This window comes from Panicum virgatum, chromosome 9N (assembly GCF_016808335.1).
Source record: "Panicum virgatum strain AP13 chromosome 9N, P.virgatum_v5, whole genome shotgun sequence".
Classification (NCBI taxonomy): Eukaryota; Viridiplantae; Streptophyta; class Magnoliopsida; order Poales; family Poaceae; genus Panicum; species Panicum virgatum.
Window position 1 is genome coordinate 57925787 of NC_053153.1, and position 18658 is coordinate 57944444.

Sequence of the window (18658 nt, forward strand, 5' to 3'; positions counted from 1 at the left end):
ATGACAAGCAATAGCGTCATCATCTAATTTAGACACGCTTATTAAGTTTCGTTGCAAAGACGGTACATAAAGAACATCTCTAAGATAAAGTACAAAGCCACTATATAATTCTAAGTGAAAATCTACAATGGCTTTGACCTCAGCTTCTACACCGTTTGCAACTTAATTCTTCTTGGGCCTCTTGGCAGGGTCCTCCTCATACTTAATCCCTGTAAAGAATTAGCAACATGAGTAGTTGCACCAGAATCAATCCACCAAGTGGATTTGTCATAACTTAAATACAGGGATTCATCTACAAAAGTAATGGTGTCCTCACCCTTTCTTAGCAACTCTTTTAGGAACTCGGGGAAGTCCCTCCTGTAGTGCCCTCTCCCTTTGCACTTCAGGCACTGGTCTTTGTCATTTGGGAAGTTAGACCAATCCTTCTGCCGAGGTGCATTGGAGGGACCACTCTCGCTCTGATTTCTGCCAGGTGGGAAAGGCCTCTTGTTCTAGTAGTTCTTATTGTTTTGGAAGTTCTTCTTCTTATGCTGGACATTGAAAACAAAATGGCCACCATTGGAGTGCTTGAGTCTGTCTTTTTCCTGAACGCACATAGCAAGCACCTTTTCTAGGTTCTATTCTTCAGTTTGAGTGTTGTAGTTGACATTAAAAGTCTCAAAGTCCTTTTAAAGGGACTTGAACACCAACTGAACAACGAAAGCTTCTGGTAAGGGCATGTTCATTGTCTTGAGCTTATTTGCAATGTGGCTCATTTCTAGAATATGTTCTCTAATGCCACCGCCGGTATATCTCTTGGTCACAAGCTGCTCTGTCAAAGTGGCAGTATAGGCCTTGGAAGAGCCAGTGAACTGACTCTTCACCCTTTCTAGATACTCAGCAGTAGTAGTACATCAGGCTTCTTTTATAATTTACTAAAATTCTGAATTCAACAACAAATTCTATATTTCTCTATGTCAATTATCTCGTTGGTTCAAATTAACATGGAGAAAACAACAATAATAATTCTTCGCTGCGAAAACATGTAAAAATTCTATATATTCAGAAGCATAATTCTGTGTTCTTGATTCTAAATAATTTACACTTTGGTGCAAATTCAAAATTCTATTCCAAATATATTCAAATTCAAACTTAAAATGCTTCTGAATAAAAAAAACTTGAAAGATAAAATTCTTAAACTTCTTTTGGCCCGTGGCCGAAATCGGTCGATGGCCTGCCTTGCGCTACCGCCCTTCCCGCGCCTGGGCCCTTGGCCCAGTAGCGGATGACCGGGCCACCAAACCGGCCTGGCGCGGCGCAAGCCTCTCGCCCTCTTGGGCCAATTTCCGGCCTAGCAGCCGGTGATGGCTTCTGGCCGTCGGATCGAATCCGACGGCCGGCCTTGGATCTCGGCGGAACAAAACCGCCGCCCGGCTGCCAGACCCCAAACTCTAACTCCATTTGCTTCTTCCACCTCTGTGCGAGTCTGAGTCCGGCGGCAACACTGCCGCCAGCAACCTTCGCCGGCGCGCTCCCAGATCCAGACGCTGGACCTCTTCTTTTCTTTCTTCTCCCCTTTCTGACTCTCAGAGCGATGGCCGGCCTTGGCGACTGGACTCGCGGCGCAGTGGCGACCGGCGCCAGGGACGATGGCGGCGCTGCCGCGGCTGCCTCGCTGGCACGCGCGCTCAGCCGAGGGTGAGCGTACGACTGTCGAGGTGGCCGCGGGCGGCACCCTAGTTCTGTTCCAAGCCGGATCCCGTGCACGGGTGTGCGTGATGGCGAGCGGCGGCCAGAGTCTTATGCGCACGCTGACGAGCGGTGGCGCACGCGGTGATTCTTGGCCGGGAAGAGGTGAGTTCCCCCCTTTCCCAGAGTCTTCTTCTAGGGTTAGAGTTAGGGTTTCTTGGATTTTCTTTTCTATTCGAGATCGATTCTCTTCTCTGTTTCTTCTTGTTTCTTTTATTCTTCCCCAAACGACCCGATCTATGCGCTAGATCGGCTGATACCAATGTTAGAAACATAAACTCTAGGGTTCTGAGCAGATTGATTCTAGGCACACATGAATCGGGTACGGGGCACAAGTTCTTGACATAGATACATGAGTACAATAGAGTTCTTGCCTAGATCTAATACAAGCGAGAGAAAGAGAGAAGGGGTTAGAGGTCAACCAGATCCGCCAGTGGCCGCTGGTGGAGGGACGGAGGCACTGGAGCTCGGGGTCGACATCACTACGATGGCGGCGGTGAACTCCGGGTCTGCGAAGAGGGCGTCCAGCAGCGGCGAAGGTCGGCGTGTGTAACATCCCGAAAATGCATCCCAGTGACCCCTGAGCTTTTCGAGCTCGCCGGTAAATACGGGTGTGGTCCCGGTCTTGATATATTTCTTCGTCAAAATTTTCTTGAATGATTGCAGCTGTTCGGCCATCATACTCAGGGTCCAGCGCTTGCATATCTCTTCGGATCCAGCTTGAACCGTGAAGTTTTTCTTAAGCTCCCGCCAGCACCATTCTTTTTCTCTTTCGGGTACCGCATCCCGTTCCTCGCTTGGATTGGAAGCTTTCCAGAGCCTGAAGCTAATCGGGATGTGGTCCCTGACAATACATTCGGACTGTCTTATGAATTTTTTGGCGGCAGCTTCTGGAGCGATCGGTTCGCCATCTGGACCAACTTCTGTTATAATGAACCGCCCTTCCAGTTTTTTTGTCTGGCCTCGCTTCGTCTTTTTCTGCTGCGACGATGATCCAGACGGCTATAAAAAAATATTCATAGTATTCATATAGATTCAGATTAAAATATGATTTTCACTACAAATAAGTATAGTTGTGATATGTACATTAGCACTTTGTTCACCAACAGCGTCATCTTGAATAGATGGTGGGTCAATTCCATCACCGGACATATTCAAATATATGTCGGTATTGCTGCCATCATCAGCTTGTTCAGGGACATCTCCTTGACCTTCGGCAATCATTTTAAACAGGTCTTCCGCGTCTATGTGTCGCGGGTCCATCGTAACTAAAATATGAATACAAATAAAACCCTTAAAAAATTCTCTAAATAATCCACATATTTGCGAGCATTTGATCGGTATTCACGGGTCCATCTTGACTAAAACATATAAGAAAAATCACTAATTGCCTATAGATGGATGAGGTCGAAAAATATTCTCAAAGTAATTCAAGAAATATACATGAAATATTTTGTAGTCACTAAGTAATATATATGAAATGTATAAGTCACAATATTCAATGAGTAACAATGTTCAAAAAGTATACATGAAATATTATAGACATTTCAATAAGTAATTCAAATATATGTACACAAAATTTCACAGTCCAGGAAATACATGAAACTCTATCAATAATTTCACTAAGTAATGTTCTATCAAATATATGTTACATTTAGATGTCGGCGAGGGTTGAAGGTCGATGAACGAGGTCGAGAAGGGGGGCGGATGGTTTAGTGCATGGTAATGATCGATCGGACGTCCGTGCCTACATAAATTTAAATACACTTTACGCACACATACAAACATACATACACATTCATACATTTAAAAAATAAATATACAAATTTTGGTTTCATTCTAAATAACATGAACTCATATTCACATTCATACACCAATATGTTTTCAAATTTAGACAACAAATTATGATGTCACTCTAAATAATATAATTTCAAAAGTAATTAACAAGTTAACAAATAATCTATATTTTAAACATTTATGATTTCACTCTAGTTGCCATCAATAATTATGATTTCACTCTAATTATCATCACAATTAAATACATTAACAAATAGTCAATATGTTACAACATAATTTGTAAACAAATTTGAACTCATGTAATCCATATTTTCAAATTTCACTAAAAATAGACATTAGGGTTAGGGGGGCGGCGCCGGCCGGCAGCGCACGGCCGGGCTGCCAGCAGGGCCAGGGCGGCGCGCGGCGCACGTATAGCGAGAGTGCGCACAGGCGACGGCGGGGCGACCCGGAGGCGCACAGGCGACGGCCAAGGCGCGGGCCAGACAGCCCGACCGGAGGCGGAGGTCGGGGAGGATGACGACGACGCGGCGCGCGGCGTCGGGACGGGGAGGAGGAGGACGATGGCGCGCGCGGGGAGGAGCTCGAACAGGGGCGACGGCGCTCGGGGACGATGCCACGCGGTGGAGCAGCGGAGCTCGGGCGGCGCGTCCTCTTGCGGCGGAGGTAGGCGGCGCTCGAGGATGATGACGGCGGCGAGCAGGAGGTGGTGGGAGCAGGGGACGGCGGCAGCAAAGGGCGCAGATCAAGAACTGACAGTGTTGGGGGAAGGCGGAGGAAGAAGGGAGATATATTGGGGAGGGGGGTCTTTTGTCCCAGGTGAATCCACGACTCGGGACAAAAGGGCCTTTTGTCCCGGGTCGTGGCTTCACCCGGGACAAAAAGATGGGCCTTTTGTCCCGGGTGCAGCCACCACCCGGGACAAAAGGGCCTTTTGTCCTGGGTCGTGGCTCCACCCGGGACAAAAGGTGTTTTTGGGCGGGCCGGGAAAATTCCCTGCCCGCGGCCCACCTTTTGTCTCGGGTGAATTAACCACCCGGGACAAAAGGGGCCCGTTTTCCCTCATTCCCATCTTATGTTTGTTTTTGTTTCTTTTTACTTCTCTTTTAAAATAGGCTTTCATTTGTTAATTCAGTTAATAAATTTTGATTCTAAAAATTATGGAACAAAATTTCTTATCTCTATATAAAATTGATACACGTAACAAAAATAATTAATTTTCATTCAAATGATTGGGTCAACGAAATATCTAACTTTTTTGAAATCATATTTGTTATTTTGACCATGCAAAAATATATTAGGTGAACAAAATTTTTTCGAACTGTTGCTTTTCGACAGAAAGTGGATTCTATCACGATATTAATGTTTAAAAAGTGAATTTTACATAAAATTAAGCAATTTCATGATATTAATGAGTAGTGTGTGAGTTTGAGAGATAGTGTGTGTGTTAGTGAGATTGTGTGTGTTAGTGAGAGTGTATAGTGTGTTAATATGAATGTAATTTCATGAAATAAATAAAATTAGCTGAGTAATCCATTATTGAATGAAAATTATAATTGAGTCTGGTAATTAAGTGAAAAATATAAAAAATGATATATCTAACACATAAAGTATAATTGTACAGTACATATATAATAAAAGTATTCGAATTGCGATTACATTTTTATACAATAATATAAAATGATTCAAGTACATGAAGGATTAGCGATAACAGACTTTCTCTTCACAAATGTCCCTTAATTATGATCACGACGCAAGTATGGAGCATCATCATTGGCTAGCAGGATGCATGGATCAGCATTTACTTCGAAAGGTGGAATGGCAACAAAATTATTATATTCTTCTGATAAGTCTGTCTTGTCCTCCACTCCAACGATATTTCTCTTTCCTGATAGAACTATGTGTCGCTTAGGCTCATCCTTTTACTTGTTTATCCACTTCTTTGGCTTGCTGGACATGTCCTTAATGTAGAAAACCTGAGCGACATCCTGGGCTAGGACAAATGACTCGTCTCTATACCCAAGATTATTGAGATCAACTATTGTCATCCCATACTCATCTTTTGTTACCCCTCCTCCAGATAGCTTAACCCATTGGCAACGAAATAGAGGCACCTTGAAATTGGGACCGTAATCCAGCTCCCATATCTCTTCAATGTAGCCGTAATATGTGTCCCTTTTTCCATTATTGTCCGTGGCATCCATACGAACACCGCTGTTTTGGTTGGTACTCTTTTTATCTTGGGCTATCGTATAAAATGTGTTTCCATTTATCTCGTACCCTTGGTATGTTAAGATATTCCAAGATGGCCCCATAGCCAATAAGAACAGTTGTTCACTTATATCCATGTTATGCATTAGATGCTTCCGCAACCAGCTGCAGAAAGTGTTCATGTGCTCACGTGTAATCCATGCCTCAGACTTTTCCGGGAAATTGGAGAGCAGAATTTTCTTGTGTTCCTCGATATATGGGTCAACCAAGGATGATTGTTGAAGAACCGTATAATGCGCTTTCTTGAATGAGAAATCATCTGGGCAGACATAAGATTTCTTTCCTAATGTACCCTTTCCAGTTAGTCTCCCCTCATATCGCGATTCAGGGACTCCAATCGGTTTAAGGTCATCAATAAAGTCAACACAAAAGTCAATGAGCTCCTCAGTTCCGTAGGCACTGGCGATGCTTCCTTCTGGACGAGCTCGATTACGAACACATTTCTTGAGTACCCCCATGAACCTTTCGAATGGGAACATGTTGTGTAGAAATACTGGTCCGAGGATATCAATCTTTTTCACAAGGTGCACTAGAAGATGTGTTATGATGTTGAAGAAAGATGGTGGAAATATCAGCTCAAAACCAACAAGACATTGCACCACATCATTTTGCAGCTTTATCAAATTCTCCGGGTCAATTATCTTCTGAGAAACTGCGTTGAGGAAGGCACATAGCTTCACGATGGTAACCGGACGTTATCAGGCAGAATCCCCCGCAGCACAACCGGAAGAAGTTCGGTCATAAGCACATGGCAGTCATGGGACTTGAGATTTGTAAATTTCTTCTCTGCCAAATTTAAGATTCCTTTTATATTGGATGAGTATCCAGATGGAACCTTTATACTGCTCAAGCAGTCAAACATGGTTTTTTTCTCTTCCTTGCTAAGAGTATAGCTGGCAGGACTTAAGTATTATCGTCCATTATCTCACTGTTGTGGATGTACGGTATCTCGTTCTTCCATACGTTGCAATTCTTGACGTGCTTCTACTGCATCACATCAATTGCATGACAAACATCTAAGACTTCCCAATATGGTAGCTCCCAAAATATAGATTTCTTCTTCCACATGGGCGCCATTCCGTTTTCGTTTGAAACAGGTTGGCTACCAGATCCCTTTCCAAAAATAACTTCTAGATCTTTTACCATGTTGAAGACGTATTTACCACTATGGTGCATCGGTTTTGTTCGGTGGTCCGCTTGGCCTTTGAAATGCTTGCCCTTCTTTTGTAACGCATGCCTGATGGGAAGAAACCGACGATGACCCATGTATACAACCTTCTTATAGTGAGTCAACCATATATTATCGGTATCATCTAAACAGTGTGTGCATGCTTAGTATCCCTTATTCAAATGTCCTGACAAGTTACTAAGAGCAGGCCAATCATTGATCGTTACGAACAGCAATGCTCGTAGGTTGAAGTTTTCCTGTTTGTATTCATCCCATATCCGTACACCTTCATCGCCCCAGAGTAATAAGAGTTCTTCGACCAATGGTCTTAGGTACACATGAATGTCATTTCCGGGCTGCTTTGGACCCGGGATAATCACTGGCATCATGATGAACTTTCGTTTCATGCAGAGCCAAGGTGGAAGATTGTACATACAAAGAGTCACAGGCCAAGTGCTATGACCACTGCTCATCTCACCAAAAGGATTCATGTCATCCGTACTCAAACCGAACCTTATGTTTCTCGCATCCAAATCAAATTCAGGGTACGTTCTATCTATTTTTCCCCACTGCGACCCATCAGCGGGTTGTCTCAACATCGAGTCTTTCTTGCGTTCCTCTTTTGTGCCATTGCATCAACTTAGCATTATCTTTATTTCTAAACAGATGCTTCAAACGTGGTATTATATCCGAATACCACATGACCTTCGCAGGAACTCTCTTCCAGGGAGGCTCCCCCTCGACATCTCCAGGATCATCTTTTCTAATCTTGTAACACAATGCACTGCATACGGGACATGCATCCAAATTCTCTTACTCGCCTCGGTAGAGGATGCAGTCATTTGGGCATGCATGTATCTTTTGCACTTCCAATCCTAAAGGGCAAACAAGTTGTTTGGCTTCATACGTTGTGGTAGGCAATTCATTGTCTTTAGGAAATATTTTTTTAATAAGTTTGAGTAATTCACCAAATCCCTTGTCGGATACACCATTTGTCGCCTTCCATTGCAGCAACTTCAAGGTGGTGCCAAGTTTCTTCAATCCATTTTGACAATCTGGGTACAACAATTTACGGTGGTCCTCTAACAACTTCTGGAACTTTAACATCTCCGTTTCACTCTCACAGTCTACCTGCACATTGTGCAATGCCTGCCCCAGATCATCGCTAGGATCATTTTCTGCTACATCTACTTCGGGCTCTTCCATGGGAATATCGTCATCGAATGCACCGATTCCAGCATTCCCGGGAAAGTGGTCGTCAAAATCTTCTTCTTCATTGTCTTCCATGGTAACCCCCTGTTCTCCGTGCTTCGTCCAACAAACATACTTCTCCAAGAAACCATTTGCGAAAATGTGGCTGTGTAGGATTCTTGAAGATGAGTAATCCTTGTTATTGTTGCAATGAACACACGGGCAGCACATAAAACCATTCTATTTGTTTGCCTCAGCCACAGACAAAAAATAATGCAGGCCATCAAAGAATTCTTTCGAACGTCGGTCAGCATTGTACATCCATTGCCGGTCCATCTGCATTTTAAATAAATTGATTTGAGTTCTTTACACGTATCGAATAAATAAACTATATCAAACCTAAATTAAACTAAATGTAACATAACATGAATAATTAAAAGATCTACAATATCCATCATACATCTTGATTAATTAAAAGGAGTACTTAATCCATTACAGAACTTAACAAAGGAGTACTATACATGAAACTTAAAAATTCGGACAACAACACACAGGTTTTCAACCATCCTTGCGTTGGAACGCAGAATGCTCTAACGGATTTCTTGCTGGCGTAGAAGAAGATGGCAGAGCTGAAACCTCCGAGTTTGGTGGTGACGAACCGTAACGCCGCAATAAACCCTCGAGATCAAACGGAGGTTCCTCGCCCCTTGCTATGCATTCTCTATATTTTTTTTCCAAATAACGGAGCGCTGCCCTATGAAAAGCACTAGGTTTTTTGGACCGACGACCTACTCGAGTTGTGCCCTTCTCTTCAGAAGGACAACGATCACCCCCACCGGCGCCACTCCCTCCAGCTGCTGAAGCCATATTTTACTGAAAATACCTTTATTTTCCACAAAATTATAAATTCTTACCATTACAATGCAAATATTATTTACTATTACAATTACATTGATCAGATTAATAACTCTTGCAAATAACAATGAAATCATATAAAAAAGACGAAATGTATCATTAATTGAAAGAAATCTCTATAACTTCTAATTACTTTGACACCCTTCAGTTCCAGGAGTACACTCTTTTCAATATCCAGAAACCCCCTAGAAGAAAAAAAAATATTTATTTCTGAAAATGTATATGTCAGTAACCTCAACCCTGCAGTGATGACACTACCTTTCGGGGGGACACGGTGCGGTACAAGAATGTCACCAATCGGCCAGTCGCAGCACCAACATTTACGATTAATAGGCATAGCACTTGGCACAGGCAGCGTGCTCGTTGATATGCTCTCAGTACAACAATGGTCATGCTGACTGCGTCAAATGTTGTCTTCTTTTCAATCGGAAGTGCTGGTGATGCGACCAGCCGATTCGCGACGTCCTTATAGCGCATCGTGTATCCCCGAAAGATAGTGCCATCACCGTTGGATGGAGATTAACGACGTATACATGTTTCGAAATAAAGATTTTTTTAGCTTCTAGATGGTTTCAATGTGAGCCTGAATAAATACATCACTAGAGTGTCAAAATAATCCATTCATAATATAAAAAATTCTAATATACTCATTTCATTAATTCATTCATGAATACAAAAATCAACTATCCACAATATGGTCATATATACAAGTACATCACATGAAGTGTCTACACTCATTCTAAAAATTTCTACTATCCACATACTCATCTAAATCTAAAAGAAAATCACACCTACATATGCAATCTAAATGTCTAAGAAATGAGCTAGCTACACATTTTCTCTATTTCTAAAGCATGAAATGAGCTATACAAGCCAAGGAAGAAGAGAAAAACAAGCCCCAAACCTTTAGCGCCGATGGATGAACGGGGAATCAAAGATCTTCACAAATGTGGTGAACAAATATGGGGATAAGGGGGCCAAGGAGTTTTGTCCCGGTTGGAGACACCAACCGGGACAAAAGGGGGGCCTTTTATCCCGGTTGGTGGCTCCAACCGGGACAAAAGACCCCTGTCCCCTGTTGGCCCGGCTAGCCGTTGGACCCAGGATAAAAGACAACTATTGTCCCGGGCCCAAAGGCTGTCGGGACAAATAGTCTGGAATAAAAGTCTGTTCTGTAGTAGTGGTTGTGCGGACGGATAGGATAGGCACGTCCGGGTCAATGGTCATGCTGTGCGCGATTAGGGCACGCAAATAAATATTGAAGACTGAAGGTGACATTTCTTCAGTACGTGCATGAAAACGGATCGGAGCTCTCCAGCTTGGTCCAATGGAAGAAACAGGGAGGCAGCTCGCGATCAGGGAGCGAGAGAGACCCAGACCCCACATACACATAGCGTTCGCTCGCGTGTGCCTGTCGTGCGTAAATGCATGCCACATGCCCGCGGCGCCAAACACGCCGCCGGATGCGCCAGTCGTCGTCGTCGTCGTCGCGTCGCTTGCAACCCAGCCTCGTCGTGCGCGTTCTCCCCTAGACTAGAAATGAGGTACGTACTTGAGCACGTATGCCTGCTGGCTGCCCCCAGGCAAAAGAACCTCATGAAAGTGGAAGCGGAAAGCTCCGCCTCCTCCACGCACCACCTGATGATGCGATGCACGTTCATCCTCATCGTTGCAGCAGGGACGCAAAATTCCCTTTGGAATGCGCGCGGTAAAGAGAGACGACGAGGGGGTAAAGCCAGGCGACAGGGAAAAAAAAATACCAAAAGGGGAGGACCGGAGGAGCCCGAGATCCCAAAAGGAAATGGAAGCTATACTCAGTAGCCAGCGCTCAGCTTTGGCATGTCTGCATGCATGGGCGAGGCTACCCATCTGACCATCGTCTCGTCTCTCAGCCGGGGTTCACAATGCGGTCGATCGCCGACGGCTGATTCTTGATCAAAGTTGAGACTCTGATGAAGGTCAGGATGCGTCCATTTTTCTGGGGTCTGGCAAGACTACACCTGCTTCCGTTGGAATGGAACGGTAGGCGCGCGTAGGTGGGGAAGGGATTCAATTCAAGGGAATAATCCCGTGCCAATGCCATGCCATGCCATGCCGTCCTGATCCCGGCGGCTACAGTACAAGATGCTGGGTGGTTGCTACGGGCACTGTTCTTTTTTTTAAGCCTCTCATCTGAGTACAGCGGTAGTATCTGTTCATACATGCACTCACACCCACTCTACACACGCACACCCTGCTCACACCACACATGTACAAACAAACCTACAACTACACTCAGATCTTTAGACTGTGTCCTTCTCGAGATCACCGAAAACCTCCGTAGGTGACGGGCATATCACGATCTCATTGTGGCTTCACGCGTGAGAGGCGACGCTTGGAATCCAAGCAGAGACCAAACACTGGGGAAAATCCCCGGTGAAGCACCTGGTCCGATCCCAAGGATCGAACGCTGGCGGGCTGCGCGAACACCCTCGCCAGCAGCCACCCGAGCTAGGCTCAGTTTTCACTAGGGGCACTGTCCCAAGCAGACCCATCGTAGAAGAGCTCAGGGGAGATGGGCCGTGATTCTTCTTGAGCCAGCCCACAACTCCCGATTGGAACAAAATTGTTTCGTTTGGAAGAAAAATAAGTTCTGTTAGAATAAAAGAATAAAATTCGTTCATGGATCCGATCTTACCTTTAAAACCGAAAAAATATTCCACTGTAATGAATTATTCCGTTGGAACAAAATGAGAAAAACAATGTTTTATGGAAACTTCCAAGAGGAAAAAAAGAAAAAAATGGAAAACTGGACAACCTCTTAGTGGGCCAGCAAACCATCCACCACCAGCAAACGGGCCGCGTGCGGGCGCTTGTGCGATGCTACTAGGATGGAGCGGTGCGCTTTTTTCTTTTTTATATTTAAAAAAAAATTCAAAAATATATGTCCGTTTTGAAATATTTCAAAACTACTCCCGGTCGCCGCCCATAGGGCGACAGGCCCTAAGTGTATTTTTTTTCTTCAAATTTGCAACGAGATCACTGGCAAAAAAAATGCAAGGGGGGCCTATCGCCCCCCCAACGGGCGACAGGGGCCTGTCGCCTACCCCAGGGGCGACAGGGTCCCTCCCTCCCTGTATAAGCCCTGGCCGCCATTCACTTGTCATTTGAGCCTAAAAATTGAGAAAAAAGAGAGGGGTGAGGAGAAGAAAAGCGGCGAAGCTCTGCCGAATTCCGCACTTGTGATCTACCGGTAACTTCCGTATGAATCCGTTGATATTGTATAACAATTTAATTTAATTAGCGGATTAGCTGAATTAGATTTGATGCTTTAAAACACTCGTTTAGTATTACAATTTGAGTACTATTACAGACTTATTTTTAAATTAATTATGCATTAGAATAGAATTATGACACTACCTTATTGATATTGCAGCATAAGACAATAGAATTATGACAGTACCTATATTTTCACGCATCGATTTGGTATACGATATGTGTATTATTTAAATCATTGTTTGTCATTTGGCGCACCACACTATAGCGCCAATGTCTTCGTCAGGATCAACATACATTCCGTGGAGCAAGTGTGAAGCCACCGTACCTAAAGGAATTGATGTGCCAATGTGCTTCTGCGGTTCGTTATGCAAGTTCATGCAATCTGAGGTTTTAGGAGATGACTACGACATGAGGTTCTTTATGTGTGAGAACTACGAATATGATCCACCTAAGCGATACGGCAAAGACCGGGCCAAGGTAGCAGGACAACATACGCTATTTTTCTTTGTGACCTAACATTGAGTTATTATTCTAACTTTTGTTGGACAAAGTCTCCTCCACCTCTTTGTGATTTTATGCAGTGGTTCGACACCGTGCAGTCGCAGCAGACAAAGGACTTTGTGGAACAACAAGCAAGGTGGGCTGCAGAACGTTGGCGCCGAATGAAGCACGAGGAACAGCAAGAGGAGAAGCGCAAGAAAGAGCAAGAAGAGATCCGCAAGATGATGGAGGAGGTGGATCGTAAGGCGGCGGCCGAATGTGAAGCTAACAGGGAGAGAAAGCGAGAGAGGGCACGCCGTGCGAAGGAAGCCGGCCCCGAAGCAATTAGGAAGGTCAAATATCCTCGGTGCACTCAGTAGAGTAGTACCATGTAATCCCGACATTTTACATTCCATAAGGCATGGTAGGTTTAGATGCAACAAGAAATTACCTTGTCGCGTGCACATGCCACTGCAATTAGTTGTTTATGTTTTCAGTTGAGAGCTTAACTCTGTGTGTTGTAACTTTTACCATTAATTTGCAGTTATAGCCGGGAATCTATGAAATCTTTGAACTTGTCCTTAATATTTTCGGAGCTTTTCATGTGACTAGAATACTAAAAAGCACACATTTAATTAATATAACGATAAGAAATAAGAACTAAGAAATACATTACATAATGTGAACCATCAAGTTTACATCATAATACAACAATAATGAAACACACATCACACATGCAGTGGCATGGCAGAACCCGTTGCAAACTACGGTAAACAGATTTTGGACTAACCTAACATGCCTTAGGTAATTTAAAAAAAACACAACAAACACAACGATGCAGCATGTCACTAGCACTAGGGTAGTCCTAGTAGCCGTACCCCCACGTAGCAAACTGCGTTGAGCCTTCTCCGCAGTATCCACCCAATCCAGGTGGTGCAGGCGGTGGTGCCGGAGGCGCAGGGCCCTTCTTCTTGTGACAAGGGTAGTTGTAGTAAGGAATAGTGCATGGTTCATCCTGTGAACCGGCAGCATTGCTGGTATCATCATCTTCGTCGTCTTTGTTTCTCTCGCTCACTTCCTCATAATGGTTCACTTTGCATTCCAGATCAAAGATCTTTATCTGGAGGTACTCGATGATCTCCTGAACAGAATCAATTGGTGCAGAATCGACCCACCTAGTAAAACCACAGTTTCTGGAGCATTGGAAGACTGCAAAACAAATTTCATATAAGGTGTCTCATTGAAGATAAAGAAATGAAACAACCGAGTATTACCCATGCGTGTGGACATTTAAAGAAACGCCGACCGCCATCCATCCCGTCGGTGTACATCTGCACTAAGCAGTTCTCATCATGTCTGTATTTTGGCCATTGTTCTCTACGGTTATCGTATTGTCGAAGAGGATTTTCATTGGTAAATTCACTCTTGTGCTGTGGCGGAAACTCAAACACTGGTTCCAGAAAGGAATCAGGTCCAAGAGGCCCCTCCATATTATGGGGTCGCCCTTTCTTCCCCCTTTTCCTTTCCCAAAACCGTAGTAATTCTTCCCGCTAGACCCACCTCCAGATATTGGGTATACAATGAGCTTTGGAGTTTGAGTGCTGATGGGAGTTCACAAACTTCGGAGTATTTATAGGCGCACAAAGGTCTGATACCCGGAGTGTGGAGTGTAAATGCACCTAAAAAGCCTATATAACAACACAGTGAAGAGGCTAGCTGACCTAACACTGAAAATGCTAGATTCGATTCTTGAAATGACTACTCGATGCATCTCTGTGCATGCAGACTCACAGCACTGCATTGCTGCGGCTCGATCGATCGCGCCTAGATGCCGCCTTCCCCACTACACGCCACAGACCTTCGCTGTAGAATGACAGGTCCTCGTCCTCGCCAGAGAGACTGCTTTGAAGGTGAGCTGGTGTGGTTGCCGTGTTGTCACATCTTTTTGAAATGGTGGAAGGGAACTGCTATTGGGTTGTCGTCTTTTGTCACGTATGTCTGGGCAAAGAATGCGACATTTGGGAAACCCGTGATCGTCGTGCTGAGCAGTGGCAACCTGTGATCTCGTACTCGCAGCTAGATACACTATGGTTCCTATTTTGAGCTATTCGAGCGTGTCACGAAGTTTACACTGTATGCGGTAGTCGTCATCATCGTCGGCGGGATCTCAGCCGCTAACTCCTACCGCACCTAACTTGTCCTTCATTAAATCACAGAAAAAATTCGCCAGAACTTCCCTTATTTCACGAGCATTATGGAACCTACAAACATAACAAGTTCACATCAATAGTATCTATAGAAACAAATGACAAGTAAACTAGCACAATCATAAACATCGGATACAAATAAGCGGTCCACAGCTATCTCATTATAAATAAGCATCAGAGATACAAACATCAGATATATCTAACCACCCCTAGGGCGTCGGACTCTCTTAGCCCTCTGCTGGGCATGGACATGGCCCTCGGAGTAGGTGAGAACATCCGGAGACCTCACCTGTCGCTCAGGACGCGAAAGGGGCTGCGGTGTCTGCTGCTGAGAGATCCCAAGTGGTGCTCCTCCTAGCTGTGAATACCCCAAGGCATCGGGGTCACCTTGCGCGGCAGGCTCGTCTGGAGTCAAGCTGTCGAGTTCATCTAAGGTGAAGCCCTCGTTATCTGGAACGAACGTACTCGAAACAAACCCTGCGTAACATATAAACATAAACCAACATATGTTGCGTGGTAAATTAGTGAGTGTATTGAGAGAGTGTATTGTACCAGGTCGAAAGGAGGAAGAAGATGGTCTGGCGCCCGCATCGGGGTAGAATCCTACGCATAAAATGCGGATGTTAGCGTACGCTCGTGTCTTTCGTCATGACATGTAGAATCCAAAATACGAAACATAAACTAACATGTGTAGGCCGGTATCTGTGGCCCCGGTACCATCCCTGGATACGGTCCGCCAACCGGTCCAGTATGGCCGAACACAGTAGCTGGATCGTATCCTATATGTGATATTAGTAAATATGTATGAACACTTGATCTAATTTTAAAGAGATATGTACGTTACCTGCACTTGGGAAGAACTGCGACATCGGCCCGTGCACGGTCGACAGACACGGGAACGACGACGAGGCCTGGGACGACCCGTGGCTGTCTTCGTACTGCACACAACTTCCCAAGTTGTGCACTACCTGACGCAACTGGTCACGCTACCTCGACCATGCCTCTGTTTGCTCAAACTGGGTCATTGGGGATCCTGCACGTACCCTCGTCAGGTAAGTTGAGCAGTCCGTCTCCATCATGTTGCAAAGGCGAAACTGCATCCATTCAGTAAAGCAACAGTTAGAAACACATGAATTATCTTATATATATATATATATATATATATATATATATATATATATATGCAAATATGATCAAGAGACTCACCGCGCCAGCTAGTGCCTCTACGTGGTGCCGGGCATAGCCATCCTGAGGCCTCGCCTGGTGTGGCTGCGGGTGAGTGTCAACATAAACCAGACGAGCCCGAGTCCGGGGAAGTACCAGGTGAGGTAAGCCCTAAAGGTGCTGTCTGTGTGTGGTCCTGTTGGATGGACCAAGTGCTCGTCTGTCTGTTCCCATTGGTCCACCCACGGCTGCATCTTGGTAAGCCAATTATCAAAGCACGGCAAGCCACTCCTTGACAACCTACAAAAGTGGACCACGAAGAATCGTTAGATTCGATACGAATGTATGAGCCGGCCTTCATTCATAATTACCTGTGGTCCTGGCGACTGACATGCTCCAACGCGGTGGGCACCGCAAACTCCTGGCGCTGCCCAAACTGTCTCCTGACTCTCCAGGGGCAATATGCCTCAACCGCGATGTCATAAACCAGGACGGCTGTAGTAAGCCACAAGCTCGCATTTGCGGAGCAGTGCGAAGACAGGCCTGCTGGTGCACGGGTAGCCACAGCCTCTGGGCTGTAAGGCTCCCAGACAACGTCCTCGGGCATCAGCATGTCGAGCTCCGAAACAAACTCAGGATATGCGCGTCTAACCTGCGCATGCGCCCAGGACCTCTGCATTCCGAATAAGTAAAATTAAAAGTGCTGTAAGCATCTAGGCCCTCAAGGTTTGTTTCGGTGATTAATGACAACCATTATTGTGACTAATGAGTTTGTGCAGCTTAATAAATCATTATCGCTCATTTGGTCATATGTCAAAAGAGGCCCCTCAATTTCATTATTCAAAAAGGCGATCTCGGTATTCAACACAAGATTATAACAAGACTAAGGATCTTTCTAGTACTAAGTGTCACAAGGTTGAGAAGGACACTTATATTAGTATAGGTTTTATAGTTTTGTAGAGGTCGCACTATTAAGAGGGGTTAAGGCCAAGTAACTTGAGCATGGACATGATCTTTCAAAAATGGATGCACACTATGGTCACTCAGGTTCTTAGAAGTTCAAATAAGTGGTTTTCAACTCATATCTCAAGAATATTTGGTTTTCATTCAAGACTCAAATCAGAAAAGGCAAAAACAAAAAAAGTTCAATACACCGGTTTAACCGACGCTGACCATTTTCTATACGTCGGTTAAATGCTGTGATCAGTGTCTGGACAGTATTAACACCGGATTAACCGACGATGTTCAAAATTAACGTCGGTGCAGTTGTCCAGAGAGTTGGTTTTTCCAGGGTATTTCAAGATTATACTCACCAGTTAAACCGACGATTTGATTTGAGTTAACGTCGGTACAGTTGTCTAGTGAGATGGAATTTCAGTTGATCAGCAGGACAATCACACTCACCGGTTAAACCAATGAGTCGTCGGTCAATCAGGCCCTCACAGTAACAGCTAGTTTTTCAAATGGGCAAGTTAAATTCACCGGTTGAACCGACGATGACTTTTGGAGGGACGTCGGATTAACCGGCGCTACGGACTTTTCTAGCATCTTTCTCTCCAACGGCTCTATCCGTGTGAGCTGCCTATATGTACCCCTCCAATGGGTCATTTTGCCACTCTTGACACCAGGCAACATCCATACACTCATACTATAGTCAAGAGCCACCTTGAGCTTCATCTTCAATTAAATTGATCATTCAATCATTCAAGAAGTAAGGCTAAGGACTTGAGTAGAGAGAAGCTTGTGTGCATCCGTTCTTGGTGATCGGTTCTTGCTCAAGTGAAGGCCCTAGCTTGTTACTCTTGGTGATTGGCATCACCTAGGCGATCTTGGTGATCGAGGTGTTTCTCGCGGAGCTTGCCAAGGATTGTGGGAGCCCGGAGAAGAAGATTGTACGTGGCTTGATCTCCACCACGCCGGGATGGTGAACGGAGACTCTTAGTGAACACCCACGTCTCGGTGACATGGGAGGTGACAAAACTCTTTGTGAGTGTCACAACGTGGATTAGGGGTGTGTGCCAACACATCGATACCATGGGAAAAAATCCGGTCGTCTCTTGTCCACTCTCTTTATTCAAGCATTTTCTTTCATGCAATTTATTCATGTGCTTGACTTAGAGATCATAACTTGGCTCTACCTTGCTAGGCTTTACTTCTCGTTATATCTCTCATAACTTGTGTAGGTAGCTTAGTTATTCGGTTGGTGAATTGGTGCCTTACTAGCATTGCATACGTTAAGGTTGCTTTATTGTGTTTTAGAAATTGAAAAAGGCCCAATTCACCCCCCTTTTGGTCCATCGATCCTTTCAATTGGTATCAGAGCCTCGTTGCTCATTTGGATCATTAGGCTTCACCGCCTAGAGCTATGGCCAAGATGGGTGGTTCGCCTCCTCATTTCGATGGCAAGAACTTTGCTTATTGGAAAGTTTGCATGGCCGCATACCTTGATGCGATTGCCCCCGAAGTGTGGTTGGCAACA